The sequence below is a fragment of the Octopus bimaculoides genome, chromosome 15 (genome assembly GCF_001194135.2).
Source record: "Octopus bimaculoides isolate UCB-OBI-ISO-001 chromosome 15, ASM119413v2, whole genome shotgun sequence".
NCBI lineage: Eukaryota > Metazoa > Mollusca > Cephalopoda > Octopoda > Octopodidae > Octopus > Octopus bimaculoides.
In genome coordinates, this window is record NC_068995.1 from 36,764,306 (window position 1) to 36,779,053 (window position 14,748).

At 37.7% G+C, this 14,748-nt stretch overlaps 1 protein-coding gene across 4 annotated transcripts in view; it reads right to left on the bottom strand.

The window, feature by feature from the left end:
• Nucleotides 1–14,748, bottom strand: part of LOC106874829 (coiled-coil domain-containing protein 28A) — a 59,053-nt gene that overhangs the window by 37,039 nt on the left and 7,266 nt on the right. The window contains exon 2 of one of the 4 annotated variants that reach the window (XM_052973279.1): nt 2,762–2,812. The exons of 2 other annotated variants lie outside the window; for them this stretch is intronic. The gene's annotated coding sequence lies outside the window, so the exon portion shown is untranslated. Of the gene's footprint in view, nt 1–281; nt 455–2,761; nt 2,813–14,748 lie in introns of all 4 variants that reach the window. One more of the 4 variants, XM_014922714.2, reaches the window with a different exon arrangement.

A 14,748-nucleotide genomic window follows, 5' to 3' on the forward strand; every position in this document is an offset into this window, starting at 1 on the left:
TATATATATATATATATATATATATATGACCAAGCTTGTTTTAGTTTCCGTCTACCAAACCCACTTACAAGGCTTTAGTTGGCCTGGGGCTATAGTAGAAAACACTTGCCTAAAGAGCCACATAGTGGGACTGAACCTGTAACAGTGTGGTTGAGAAGCAAACTCTTAACTGCACAACCACACCTGTTGTCTACACATGTTGATACCTTGTCAAAAGAAGTCAATATAAAAACTTGAAGTCAACAGAAATTCAGTGAGAAAAAAAATATATATGAACTTACTAGTTGCTTCTTCAACCAATTAGGGCTCCAGTTGAAGTGTTTACCATACAGACACACTAACACGATGTTCAGTAAACAATATCAATACACTAGCCAAAAGTCTACCACATCGACACACGGCCAAGCTCTATATGTGAACACTGTCCAGCTGTTTACATCAGCACACTGATCAACTGTTTTAACAATAATGGATATATAAGTATAATAGAATGCAAAGAGGAAGCACTACAAAAAATATAACAACAAAAACTGGTCTTATCACAGAGTGAAATGGTTGGTAAACAAGTGACCAATATAGTAAGTCTACTTCTAGACCAAAGGATTGTTCTTTGGTCTGTTGCTAAATAAGTGTGTGTCTGAGTGCTTATAGGCAGAAGGGAAGCACAAGGATGGGCTTGGAACCAGTTTATAAACAGACTTGTGAGTGTGTGTGTGTGTGTACACTAACACACATGCATGTATGCATGCACAGATACATAAATATCTATGTATCTCTCCCTATATGTGTATATATATATATATATATATATATATACATACAGAGAGAGAGAGGAGAGACGGATGGAGAGACAGACACAGCTAGATATGTCAGTGTATGCCTATATGTGTACACATACACACAAATACTCATACACACACACACACACACACACACACACACACACACACAAATACAGACAAATCCATGCATTACACATGCGGAGGAGAGAGAGTGAAAAAGATAAATAAAAGGATATATCCTTGTTTTATGTGCTGTGAATAAATGTGTATACATGCATGAATGTATCTACATATGCATGTATGTATATATGCATGCATATATGTATGTAGAGAGAGAGAGTGCGGAAATAAGGAAACCAAAAACGAGATAAGTTCAAACTCATAATTATTAATTTTATATATATGTGTGTATATATATATATATATAGATAGATACATACATACACACACACAACACACACATATATACATATATATAAAAGCATATATAAATATATTTACACACACACCTATATATATATATATATATATATATATATATATATATATATATATATATATATATATATATATACATATATATATACATATATATATATATACGTAAATATGTATAACTATATATGTGTGTATAAATACGTGTGCGTTTTGTGTATGAACAGAAAAGAGAGAGTTAAAGCAAGTACATTTTTACAATAGAAAGATTAAACTGCACTTAAATATAATTGCCTAGAATGGATGAAAATGTTAAAAGTCCAATTTACAACCGACATCTCCATTTTTGCCTTCAAATTATTGCATTTACTTCGTGAAAAGTACAGTGTAACCATCAGAGTAATCTTGAAGGTGGAACTGCTAGTAAAGTTTGCCAATTTTGAGCAAGTTTTGAATGGAATGGGAAGATAAGAGTTCTTACATTTTTAAGAGGAAAGAAATATTTATTGTTGCTCTTTATCTTTAGTCCAAACTAAACAGGCTATGATTAAAGGCATGCCAACCATAATTATATCATGCTTTTTTTTTTTTTTTAAGACAATAGGTTATAATTTGAGGGTGATTTGACTGTTATTTCTAGTAGGCCAAACAACCACAAGGCAGCTTTTATCTTTTACTTGCTTCAGTCATAAGGAAGTAGCTATACTGGGACACTGCCTTGAAGAATTCAGTTGAACAAACACACACACATGAAAACACATCTCTGATGAGAACTCCAATAAGGGTTGAAACTTGATTTAGGCTGTTCATCATTTTCTTCAATCTGCAGAGAAATAGGTAAGATTTATGTGTTTGTATGTCTTCTATGTAGGCTTCCACACACACACAACTTTGTTCATTTACCCCTCAGCTCTACCCATTTTGGCAGCCTGCTTCCCCATATCCTCATTTTCCTTCCCATACAATCTCACAAACTACCTATTTCTACTCACCTTGTGCCTTGTGGGGGCACCTGAGCACCTCAGTGCTACTGTCTATCTCTTGCAGCTGCAACAATTCATTTTCTCTTTTCCTCTTTCCCTTTCCTCTATTACATGTGAGCAGCCATGCAAACGACCCCCAACTTCTCACAATAATGTCCTCATCCTTTAGCATGAAGTTGACCCCCTCCCCACTTCTCCCCAAGGGTCATACTCCTGTGAGTTGCATGGCAACCTTACTAGTGCTGGTGGTACAGAAAAAAAAAGCGCCCAGTCCATGCCGTAAAGTGGTGAGTGTTAGGAAGGGTATCCAGCTATAGAAGCCAAGTCATTTGAGCACTACGCAGTTCTCAGACACATCAGACCCTGTCAAACCTTGCAACACATGCTAAGATGGAACATAGACATTAAATGATGATAATGATGATATATTATATATATATATATATATATATATCTTAGATAAATATACACACACATAGAACAAGCTTTCACACAGTTTCCATCTCCCAAATTCACTCACAGGACACTGATTGGCCCAGGGCTATAGTAAAAGACACTTACCTAAGACGCTGCGCAGTGGGACTGAACCTGAAACCACATGGCTGCCTGTGCCTATGAAGTCAAGAAAATTTCATGGTTGTGACTGAGAGCTTAGGATGTTTACATACCAGCTGTGTGGTACCCTGGACAAGTGTTTTCTACCATAGCGAATGTCTTGTGAGTGAAATTTGGTGTAAACAGAAAATGCATGGGAGCTTATGTGTGTGTGTGTGTGTGTATTATCTATTATATAATGTATATATTATATACTAGCTTAAAAGCGGCTGTTTGTGCTTTTAACCTAGCTCCTGCGGAGGGCTAATTGGACCTACAACCCAAAACTAAAAAGAGCAAAATACATACATATACATATACCCAGGCCTATTCCCCATTTTTTTTTTTTTTGAATGGGTAGCCACAGCAAGACACACACCAGGCATTCTATTCATTTCCCAGCTCAAAGGGGCGAGCCCTGTTCTATGCTCGGGTCAAGGCATAGAACGTAACCCACAATATCAGCAGTGGGGCCTGACAGCATATGCTGGTTTACCCCCGCTACATCATGTTGGTTCCATACCACTTTGAGCAACATTAAAATTCACTCATCCATCCGCAAACACTCTCCACACTTTTCTATCAAGCATGACTATAATACATCTATAATGACTATATGCCCCAGTGGTGTTTGATCAGAAGTTGAGGACGGATGAGAATTAATTCTGTAATGCAATCATTCTATTGTTCCAGTCCCAAGTTGAATTCCAACTGTTGGTCAATTTGTCCCAATTTGTCTTATCTCAACATAAAATCAATGAAGCAAATGTCCTTTATCTCCCCATTGATCTGACGTCATCTGACAAACACCAACCAAGATGGCATGAATCAGCCAAACTTTACCTGCTAGAAATAGCAACCTAAATTCTTTTAAATCAGATCCCAATGCTGGATGTTCAAGAACCAAATGAAAGGCAGATTTTCAATCCAGGGATCATCCTGATTCCAAAAAGGTCTATATAGAGCAAATGTAGACTGAGATACAGAGGTTCCAGACAGACAGAGAGAATTTTGCTTTTATTAATATAGATTATATATATGAGGATGCATGATGTAGTGGTTAGGGTGTTGCACTCACGATTGGGAAATCGTGGTTTCAATTTCTAGAATAGGTGATGCATTGTGTTCTTGAGCAAAAGACTTCATCTCACATTGCTCTGTAATCACTTCAACACCTGACGTGTGCACACCTTCGGGGCTGTCTTTAAACCAATTAGACAGATTTGTGTGCTTACATTGCTTGTGACTTTACTAATGCCAGTGGTGACTTCATTAATGTCAGTGACATGAAAAAAAGCACACAATATACTCTGTAAAATGGTTGGCATTAAGAAGGGCATCCAGCCATAGAAACCATGCCAAACCAGACATTGGAACTTGATGCAGCCTTCTGGTTCGTTAGATCCTGTCAAACTGTCCAACTCATGCCAGCATGAGTGTTGTTAAAGATGGCTGTTAAATGATCATGATGATTGTAATGTGTGTGTATGTGTGCACGCATGCATGTATGTATGTATATATGCATGTGTGTATGCATGTGTGTGTGTGTTTATATTTACCTGTCAATGTTTACCACTAAGTAAGCAGTGATGTTTGACAAATACAAATTGATAAAATAAGTACCAGACTTAAGTGTAAAAAAAAAAAAAATACTAAGGTCAATGTGGCAGACTAAACTCTTGAAGACAGTGCCCCAGCATGGCCTCAGTCCAATGACCAAAAGAAGAAAAGAAGTAAAAATTAAAAACAAAAAAAAAAGCAAGACTAGCACTGAGAAACACAGATCTAAAGAATGTGTAGAATGTGTGCAAATGTGTGTGGGCAGGAGGGTAAGGTGTTAAAAGAGAAAAGAAGGGGTGGATTGTAACCAGGTAAAAAGGTTGCTAATAGGAAATCAGTGGCCAAAATGACAAAGCAAAAAGGTGGTGGCGAGGAAGGACAGGTTGGTGGCTTATTGTACACTAACAGAAACAATGACATAACTATTACAATTTATTAATTACTGGGGAAGCAGATACAAGAGCAAAGGCTACATACTATTGTGGTTTAGCTAGACCAGGGGTCCCCAAACTTTTGAGACCATCAACTCCTTCATAGAATCCTTGACCCCTAATCGACCCCCAGGCATGTGCAAGAAAATGAATAAATAATAATAATAATAATAATAATAAGTAGATGTGCATTTACCGACCCCCTTGAATAGTCCCATTGATCCCCCAGGGGTCAATATTGACCACATTGGAGACCCCTGAGCTAGACATATCTAACACAATTCACCACTGCCAACATCACCAACACCACCACAGCCTCTGCCACCACCATCACAACCACCATTTTATTTTCATGTCCACTTTTTAATGCTCACATGGGTCTGATAGAATTTGTTGAGGTTGATTTTTCTAGGGCCAGATGCCCTCCCTGGTGCCAACCCCACCTGTTTCCAAGTAAGGTAATATTTCCCCATGACTGACACTCGTTTACAACAACTATCACACAGTCAAGACAAGGAGATAGTAATACACACAAATATATATATATATATATATTATATATATATAAACAGCTGCAGCGTGGGAGGTGTTTATAAGCCATTTAAGAAACACAGCACAAAATTTTGTCAGTGAACGGGTCGCAGTCTCAAAGCGACGAAAATATTTTGACAAATTAAATTTAAATGTTGAAGTGAATCTAACAGTTTTTGTGTGTTATTTTAAATGGCTTATAAACACCTCCCACGCTGCAATTGCTTTCGTTCCAGTACACGATCTCAGATCAGGTCACTTGCTATGCAAGTACATCTCCATAATATATATATATATATATATATATATATATATATATATATATATATAATGATATGTAAATGTAAGGTCCAAGGATCCAGGTGTAGAAACTTAACAGTCTGTAGAAGGTATAAAAAAACAGCTTTCAGGAACAGTAATATTTTATTGGCATAGAAATTTGATAAGCTGAAAAAAGTGTATATAGACACACACACACACACACGTCTGACCAAAGAGACTCCAAGGAGGCTGCCTTAGATTAGCATTGGCAATATTTCTATTATGTAGTAAAACTGATAAAAAGGGTGCAGTGAACTCTCTATGTTCTGAGTTCAAATTCTGCCGAGGCTGATTTTGCTTTTCATTCTTTTGTGGTCAATAAAATAAGCACCAGTTGAGCACTGGGGTCAAATGTAATCAACTCATCCCATCCCTTGAAACTGCTTGCCTTGTGCCAAAATTTGAAACCGATATTAAGGTGGTGAATGGCAAAATAGTTAGAACATCAGAAAAAATGCCTCGTGGCATTTGCTCTGACATGTTATGTTCTGAGTTCAAATTCCATTGTACACATGTGGGTGTGTGTGGGTGTCTTTTTTTATGACATTGTTTAGGTAGGAGTGATGTTGTTTAGGTCTTACATAAACAAAATATCTGGAAGTTGTGCAAAGACCAAAGCAATACATCTTTTTCAACCCTTGAAAACAAAAGCTGTTATCTGGAAGAGCATTTGGCTATAGAATACTGCCTCAAGATGACTCGTGCAAACTATACCAGCATTGATAAAGCAGATATCAAAAATATCATGAAGATAGTACATTCTCTAAAATGGTTGGCATTAGGGAGGGCATCCAGCCACAGAAACCACGTCAAAGCTGACATCTGAGCTTAAAGCAAACCTGCAGCTCACTGGATCCATGCCAGTAAGGAAGTTAGATGTTAAATGATGATGGATAATTTTGTTCATGGAGGGTACACTATCGCTAGAGCGGGGAAAAATCCAGTGTGATCAGAGGTACACTGACGTTTGATTATAGGTCAGTATGATACATCTGGGTTGATCTCCAGTTCAACAACAATAACAATATACTTCGATCGCTGTTTTAGGTGTAGGCATGGCTGAGTGGTAAGAAGTTTGCTTGCCAACCACATGGTTTTGGGTTCTCTCCCACTGTATGTCACCTTGGGCAAGTGTCTTCTACTGTAGCCTTGGGTAGATGGAAACTGAAAGAAGTCTATCATGTATGTTTGTGCCCCCCCCCCCTGCCATTTGACAAATGGTGTTGGTGTTTTTATGTTCCTGTAACTTAGCAGTTTGGCAAAAGAGACCAATAGAATAAGTACTGGGGTCGATCAGTTTGAGTAAAAATTCCTCGAGGCTGTGCCCCAGCATGGTTACAGTCTAATGACTGAAACAAATAAAAGATACATTGAATAGCTATAGAGGTCCTGTAGAGTAAAATAGGCATCGAAGGGGTTCATAGGCAAAAAGTGGTAGCGAACCACTGATCTACACACAAGCCATTTATCTAACATGTACACACATAAATAGAAACCCGTGTTTGTGAAAAAAAGAATTCTAGACAAAAGGGCTTGTGTTTAACAGGATACACACTTTAACAGTCTATACACTTTCTCATTACAATAGGCAGCTTTTGTTAAATTCCCAGCGGATGCATACAGATAAACAGATTCTGAAATTGAATATGTGCATGCATGAATATGTGCAAAATGTTCCAGAGATTGTCAATGCCAGCTTCTTATGCTAAGCATATGAAAAGTACATAAAATGCCTCAGGGACCCTCTCCCCTGTGAATTTCCTGAGCCAGACATATGCACACACACATATGTGGAATGCAGAAACACACGCACATATAAATGAAGCAGAAAAGCTTTTATTCTAAAGAGTAAAAAAGTATGGAGCACAGACACTCGTATACTAAATTAAAGGGCATATCCACTACACAAATACAAGTTATCCATTAGCACAAACATGCATGTATATATACACTCACACATCAACTGATTCAGGAGACCACAAACATCCAACACTCGTCTTAACTGAAACAAAAGATCCTTGCCATTTGGTTAGTGACCAACTTGAATTCTCTAAATAACAAAAAAAAGAAAACAACCTAAAAATAAATCCTAAAGAAAACATACATGTACACATATATGAATACTTTGCTTGACAAAAATTTACAAACAATTATGTTTTGGGGCTGAAATAAAAATTCCTTACGGAAGAAAAACACTGACAAAAAAAATTCAGCAAGGCATATTAAATAAAATTTAAATTGTGCAGCCACAATATAATTAAACATACACATAGAGGTTTGGTTAAACCATAAAGTTGTGGCACATTAAGGGGACACAAAAGAAAACAAGGTAATATTATTAGAGCTATTACAATTTGAAAGAAATGAATGAAATATTGCTCATGTGGAGCAATGAGGACAAATCAAAGTACTTCTTTCACATTTTACTATGTATAATTCTTCCTAATTTTGGCACAAGGCCAACAATTCTGAGGAGAGGGGGAAGCCAACTACATCAACCGCAGTGTTGAATTGGAACTTATTTTATTGACCCTGAAGGGGTAAAAAGTAAAGTTGACCTTGGCAACATTTGAATTCAGAATGCAAAACAGGAAGAAATACTAAGCATTTGTCTGGTGTGCTAATGGTTCTGCTGGCTTGCTGCTTTTCGTTTCAAATTTTGATATAAGGCCAGTAGTTTTTTTTGTTTTTTTTTTGTGGGGAGGGGTAAGTCAAATATATTGACTTGAATGCTCAACTGGTACTTATTTTATCGACTGCAAAAGATGGAAAAACAAAGTTGACCTTGGCAGAAATTGAACTCAGAATGTAATGAGTCAGAAGAAATGCAACAGTATTTTGTCTGATGTGCTAATTATTCTGCCAGCTCACTACCATTTCACTATCTATAATAAAATAAAAGACGGATAGGTTGTTGCAAAAGGCATCAAACCACGTATAAAATAGTGATACAGAAGTGAGTGCAATTAAGCAGGTAAACTGGAAAATTGGGGAAGTGGAAGTTCATAGTAATTCTTCAACGGTAGGTATATAGCAAGAACATTCATAACTCTACTGTCACAGACAAAAGGATGCAAGTGGTCTTTTATAAAGGTTCACCCTGGACAGGTAGGTAAAAATCCTGGGATTTACTCCTTGAACTTCATATGATAGGGAGAAAGCAGGTAATCCTTTACATCTGTTTCTGGTGTTTGATGTACAGTGCAGTAATGTGCATTGTGTGTACTTCTACATGAAATGGAGTGGTGTTAATGAAATAACAAAAGTTTAAATTATATGAACAACTCACCCAATCTTCAGAAGGGAATGAGGCTTTAGCTATTGAATCTTCTGATATATACATATATTATCAGAAATGTAAGTAAAATATGAAACCCTAGCTGATAGGGGGAGATAGATTAATAGAATAGGCATTAGATATAGAGCTTAGAGTGTAACAAATCAGTTTTACTTCTACAATACACAAAATACTCTTTTACTCTTTTACTTGTTTCAGTCATTTGACTGCGGCCATGCTGGAGCACCGCCTTTAGTCAAGCAAATCGACCCCAGGACTTATTCTTTGGATGCCTAGTACTTATTCTATCGGTCTCTTTTGCCGAACCGCTAAGTTATGGGGACATAAACACACCAGCATCAGTTGTCAAGTGATGTTGGGGGGACAAACACAGACACACAAACATATACACACACATACATATATATATATATATATATATATATATATATATATATATATATACATATATACGACAGGCTTCTTTCAGTTTCCGTCTATCAAATCCACTCACAAGGCTTTGGTTGGCCCGAGGCTATATTAGGAGACACTTGCCCAAGGTGCCACGCAGTGAGAATGAACCCAGAACCATGTGGTTGGTAAGCAAGCTACTTACCACACAGCCACTCCTGCGTCTATTTAATTTTTTTATACAAGTTCCAATAATATTTAGTTATAAAAATATGAGTTTTTTTTCCTTAAAACTTCAAATGATTATGGGAGTCCAGTAGAATAAAGTAGGAATCAAAGGGGTCCATGGCAAAGAATGGTTGAGAACCACTGGCTTAGATGAAAAGAGTAAGAATCGAAATAATGTTGGAATTGAGAGAGGAAGTCAATGGAAGGACACGTAGACGGACAAGAGCAAAGCAAAAGGAAAAGAAGGGAGGATGGGAAGTGTAAAGTTGTGGGATATGGGGGCAGGCAAAGACATGGGTACAATGGCAACATAATGGTCTGTCACTCAAGACAATGGAGTGACCTTTAAGTGTGCAAACTAGAAGAATGTGGGGTAAAGTTAAATATCAAAGGAGTATAAAGGTGATGAAGAGCAAGAGCTGGTTAGTTCCCTGCTGGGTTTAGGTCTACCTGAGAGTTTAGCTGTCAAAATCTTGGAAATATTCCAAATGTGCAAAAGTGTGAAGATCTTTGTGGAATATTAAGTGACAGGTGCAAAAATAGATGATAGCTGCAAGTTGATTTAGTTAGGAGGGACGTTAAAACTAGGGACAGAAGTAAATATAATTATGTATAACTTTCAAATATTTCTTATAACTTTTTAACCCTTTAGCATTCAGATTATTCTGTATTACATTATTATGTAATGCTTATTTATTTACATCGCTTTCAATTAATCATGTAATTATCTTGTAGCTTCAAGATTAATATAAGGTGATTGCACACCTGTTTCTGTCCTCATTCTTATTAACTCTCTCTCCCTCTGGCCAGGTAACCATGTAAATCCTCTACATAATGACACCTACCTCTCTGTCACACTCTAACCTTTCATCATCTGACACAAGATCACCTCCTCCAATGCCCCCTCCCTTCTCAAAAGCCCTTTGTCTTGCAAGTTACTTGGTGATGTTGCCAGTGTTGGTGCTATGTAAAAAGTATCCAGTCTACACTGTAAAATCGTTGGCATTTGGAAGGGCTTCCAGCTGTAAAAACCATGCCAAAACTGACCTCACCTGTGCTGGAGCCACATAAAAAAAGAACAAAAAAAGCACTCAGTTCACTCTGTGAGGTGGTTGGTCTTAAGAAGGCTATTCAGCTGTAAAAACAGACACAGAAGTCTGGTGCAGTCTTCTGTCTGGCTAGCCCCTGTCAAACTGTCCAACCCATGCCATCATGGAAGGTAGACGTTAAACAATATTTATTTTTAGATAGACATTGCAGGGTAGTTGTGAGTGGCCTGATCTAGCTGGTTTGAGCATAAAACAGGTAGACTACTTTGGCTAGATATAGCTGGTTTAAATGCTAAATGGTTAACCCTTTTGATACCAACCCACCTGAGACAGCTCCTGGTTCTATGACATAAACTTTCAGGTTTAGAGTAATCTACATTAAAACCTTTTATTGAAATTTCATATTATTCTATGTACACCATTTCGAGAGTGGCTGTTGCCAGTACCTCTTGACTGGCCTTCGTGCCAGTGGCATGTAAAAGCACCCACTACACTCTCGGAGTGGTTGGCATTAGGAAGGGCATCCAGCTGTAGAAACTCTGCCAAATCAGATTGGAGCCTGGTGTAGCCATCTGGTTCACCAGTCCTCAGTCAAATCGTCCAACCCATGCTAGCATGGAAAGCGGACGTTAAATGATGATGATGATGATGTTCCAAACACCAGCTGAGTGACAAAGTTATTTTACTAACTTGTTCATTATTTTCAAATTAAATGGAATAAAGACAGTGTATCTCAAAAGAAATATGATAATGAAAGAGTTAAAAGATATTTCACTCATGTATATTTATATCTGTATGCATATATATATATATGAGTGTGTGTGTGTATATATATATATATATATATACATATATATTTATATATATACATACATACACACACATTAGTATATAATAATAACTTGTATAAATGTTGGTTGGCTGGTTGGATTTTGTTAATTTCTCAAATCACACTATACACCACATAAAGAAAGGGGGAGAGAGAGAGTAAGAGAAAGATACAGAGAAAGTTAACATAAGAGGTGCACAATAAGGGCACATAGTAGGCTTGGTGGCAAGCAATGAATAAAGGCATGTTGCACATTCATACACGGTGATGAGATGTCAGAGCATACTCTCATGGTACAAGGTGGTGAATATAAGAGGGAGTGGGGACAGAATTAGGTGTGGGTGGGTGGGTAAGTAAACAAAGATATAGGAGGGAAAATGAAAGATGAGGAAGACGGAGATAGAGGTGAATGCAGAGGCATGATTAATGGTAAATATCAGTTTAGAGGAGTGAGTGAAGGAAAAGGAGGAAGAGGTAAAAAGTAGCAGTACAGAAATGGTGGCGAGCAGCAGTATAATAAAATCTAAACAGATGAGACATAAGGAAATGATGTGAAGTATGTGTGTCTATGGGGGGGGGGGGTAAAGTGAGAGATGCACAGTAACTGAGATGGAAGTTAGAAGTATGAAGGGATGGATATGAGTGATAAATAATGGTGGCAGTTGAGGGGGGGGGGAAACACTGATGACTGATATGTGAAGGTGTTGGGAATCATAGTAGATATAAGGCAGATGTTAAGGATGGCACATGGTAGTAGGTCAGGAGAAAGGAATATTTAATGTAAAATAAAGTAGAAAAGGAATGGTACTGAAAAAATGAGGGATGGGTGACAATCAGACATGGTTCCAAGGAAAAGAATAACTGGTAGCACAAAAGTGGGGTGACATATGTACAGCTCTGCTCTCATATATTTACAACTGAATGAATGATGGCATAGTTAGAAGGGTGTCTGGAAGATGAGAGCTGAGGAAAGCTTGACAGAGTTGGCTTGAGTGTGAGGGTATTGACATAAACATAATGCTTTTTTGGATGTACTTAATATGCATAATTTTTATTCCCACTTCCACTTTTACTCAGTTATTTCTTTATCTTCAATTCATAACTCTTTTAATTCTCCATATTATATATATTTATTATTAATGTTCTTTCTATATTCATTTTATTTTATATAGTCTGTTGGCAATTCATATTTTGACCTAGTCTGGACTTCACTGACTACTAATTCTCTCGTGTTTAAATATTTCCCATATAGAACACATAAGAGGTGCAGCAACATCAAAGGAAGATTAACCGGGAAGATAGCTTTCGTGTGCGGCAGATGCACAGGAGCAATAAACACCACAGATGCTCAGAAAACTGATTCCATCACATGCCTGGGGGAGAAACTAGAAGTGGTTGATAGCTTCCGCTACCTAGGTGACCAGGTCTGTAGTGGGGGTGGATGCTCAGAGAGTGTTATCACTAAAATAAGAATAGCTTGGGCAAAGTTCAGAAAGCTTCTACTACTGGTGACAAAGGGCCTCTCACTCAGCGTGAACAGTAGATTGTACAATGCATGTGTGTGAACTGCCATGCTTCATGGCAGTGAAACATGGGCCATGACTGCTGAGGACATGCATAGGCTTGAAAGAAATGAAGCTAGCATGATCTGCTGAATGTGTAATGTCAGTGTGTACACACGACAGAGTGTAAGCGCCCTGAGAGAAATGTTGGACATAAGAAGCATCGGATGTGGCATGCAAGAGAGATGGCTGCACTAGTATGGTCATGTGTTACATATGGATGAGGACAGCTGTGTGAAGAAGTTTCACTCCCAAACAGTTGAAGGAATCCGGGGTAGAGGTAGACCCAGGAAGACATGGGATGAGGTGGTGAAGCATGACCTTCGAACATTGGGCCTCACAGAGGCAATGCCGAAAGACCGAGACCTCTGGAGATAAGCTATGACTGCAAAGACCCGGTAACTAAAGTGAGTTTACAGATGTAACCTACACCAGTGTCACATAACCAGCCCCAGCCCACTCAAAAGTACCTTGGATCATAGGGCGACATGCTGTGTTAGGGCAACATGCTGTGCTAGGGCAACATGCTCTGCTTGAGGAGACCTATTGAGTCAAGTACATCAATATCAAAATTAAAAGGAAATTGTTGTTGTGATACCCGTGCTGGTGGCACGTAAAAAGCACCAACTGATTGTGGTCATTGCCTGCCTCCTCTGTCTTCTGTGCTAGTGGCACGTAAAAAGCACCCACTACACTCTCGGAGTGGTTGGCGTTAGGAAGGGCACCCAGCTGTAGAAACACTGCCAGATCAGACCCCAGTCGAATTGTCCAACCCATGCCAGCATGGAAAACGGACGTTAAACGATGATGATGATGAATATTTACTAAAATATTCAGTAAAAATATTTAGTGGGATAATACTGTCTCAAGGGTATACAGATGATTCAACTAGACTATATTTAGATGTACTATAGTTAGATTGTAACTAATGTAATGTGAACTCCACCCACTGGTTTTAGAAATAAATGTTTTGCATTTTCTATTTAAGTTCTTATTAACTTAACCAATCTTAATGTATCTATTTCTCCTGGAAGTTCTGTCTGTCTGTCTATATTGTTTGCAAACTGTGGGGAAGTACATTTTGACCTAGTTTGTGCTTCCCTTACTACTAAATTCTTTCAGGATATCATTAGGGTCACTCTAGGGTTAAATGATAATGAACTTTATAGCTAAATTATTTTTCTCTACTAACTCTAATAAACTCACAAATCCCCCTACTTAAAATATACATAGAATAAGACCATCACAATTATACTTCAGTCCACTTCAAAGACTTGTAATGATAACACCTTGACTAAAGCTGCATGGATACATTTACCTTGAATGAAATCATAATGCAGCTGAAACAACAGAAAGCTACTGAATACCACATCCTGGGATATCTATGCAGTAGAAACATGTACTGGATAGAGTTTAAAAGAGAATATATTGTATATATGACTGTAATAAACAAGCTTAAATATATATCCTGTATATTGTATAAGATCCAAAGAAGTGAACTCAGAATTAACCCATAGGTTGAAACACCATGTGGTTGTTTCCCTTAAATAGTTTCCTGTTAATCATTATCATTTGATGCAGTTAGCCAGAACCTGGATTAAACAAGAGTGCTTGTAAGGCACCTGCCTTGGTTTCATATTCCTATCCATTCACCGTCTGTCTGGATGTTTTGTGGTCTCTTTTTAGTACCACCTAACTGTCTGGATGTTTTGCGTTCTTGTCCCATTTTTGAATTTTATATATATATATATATAT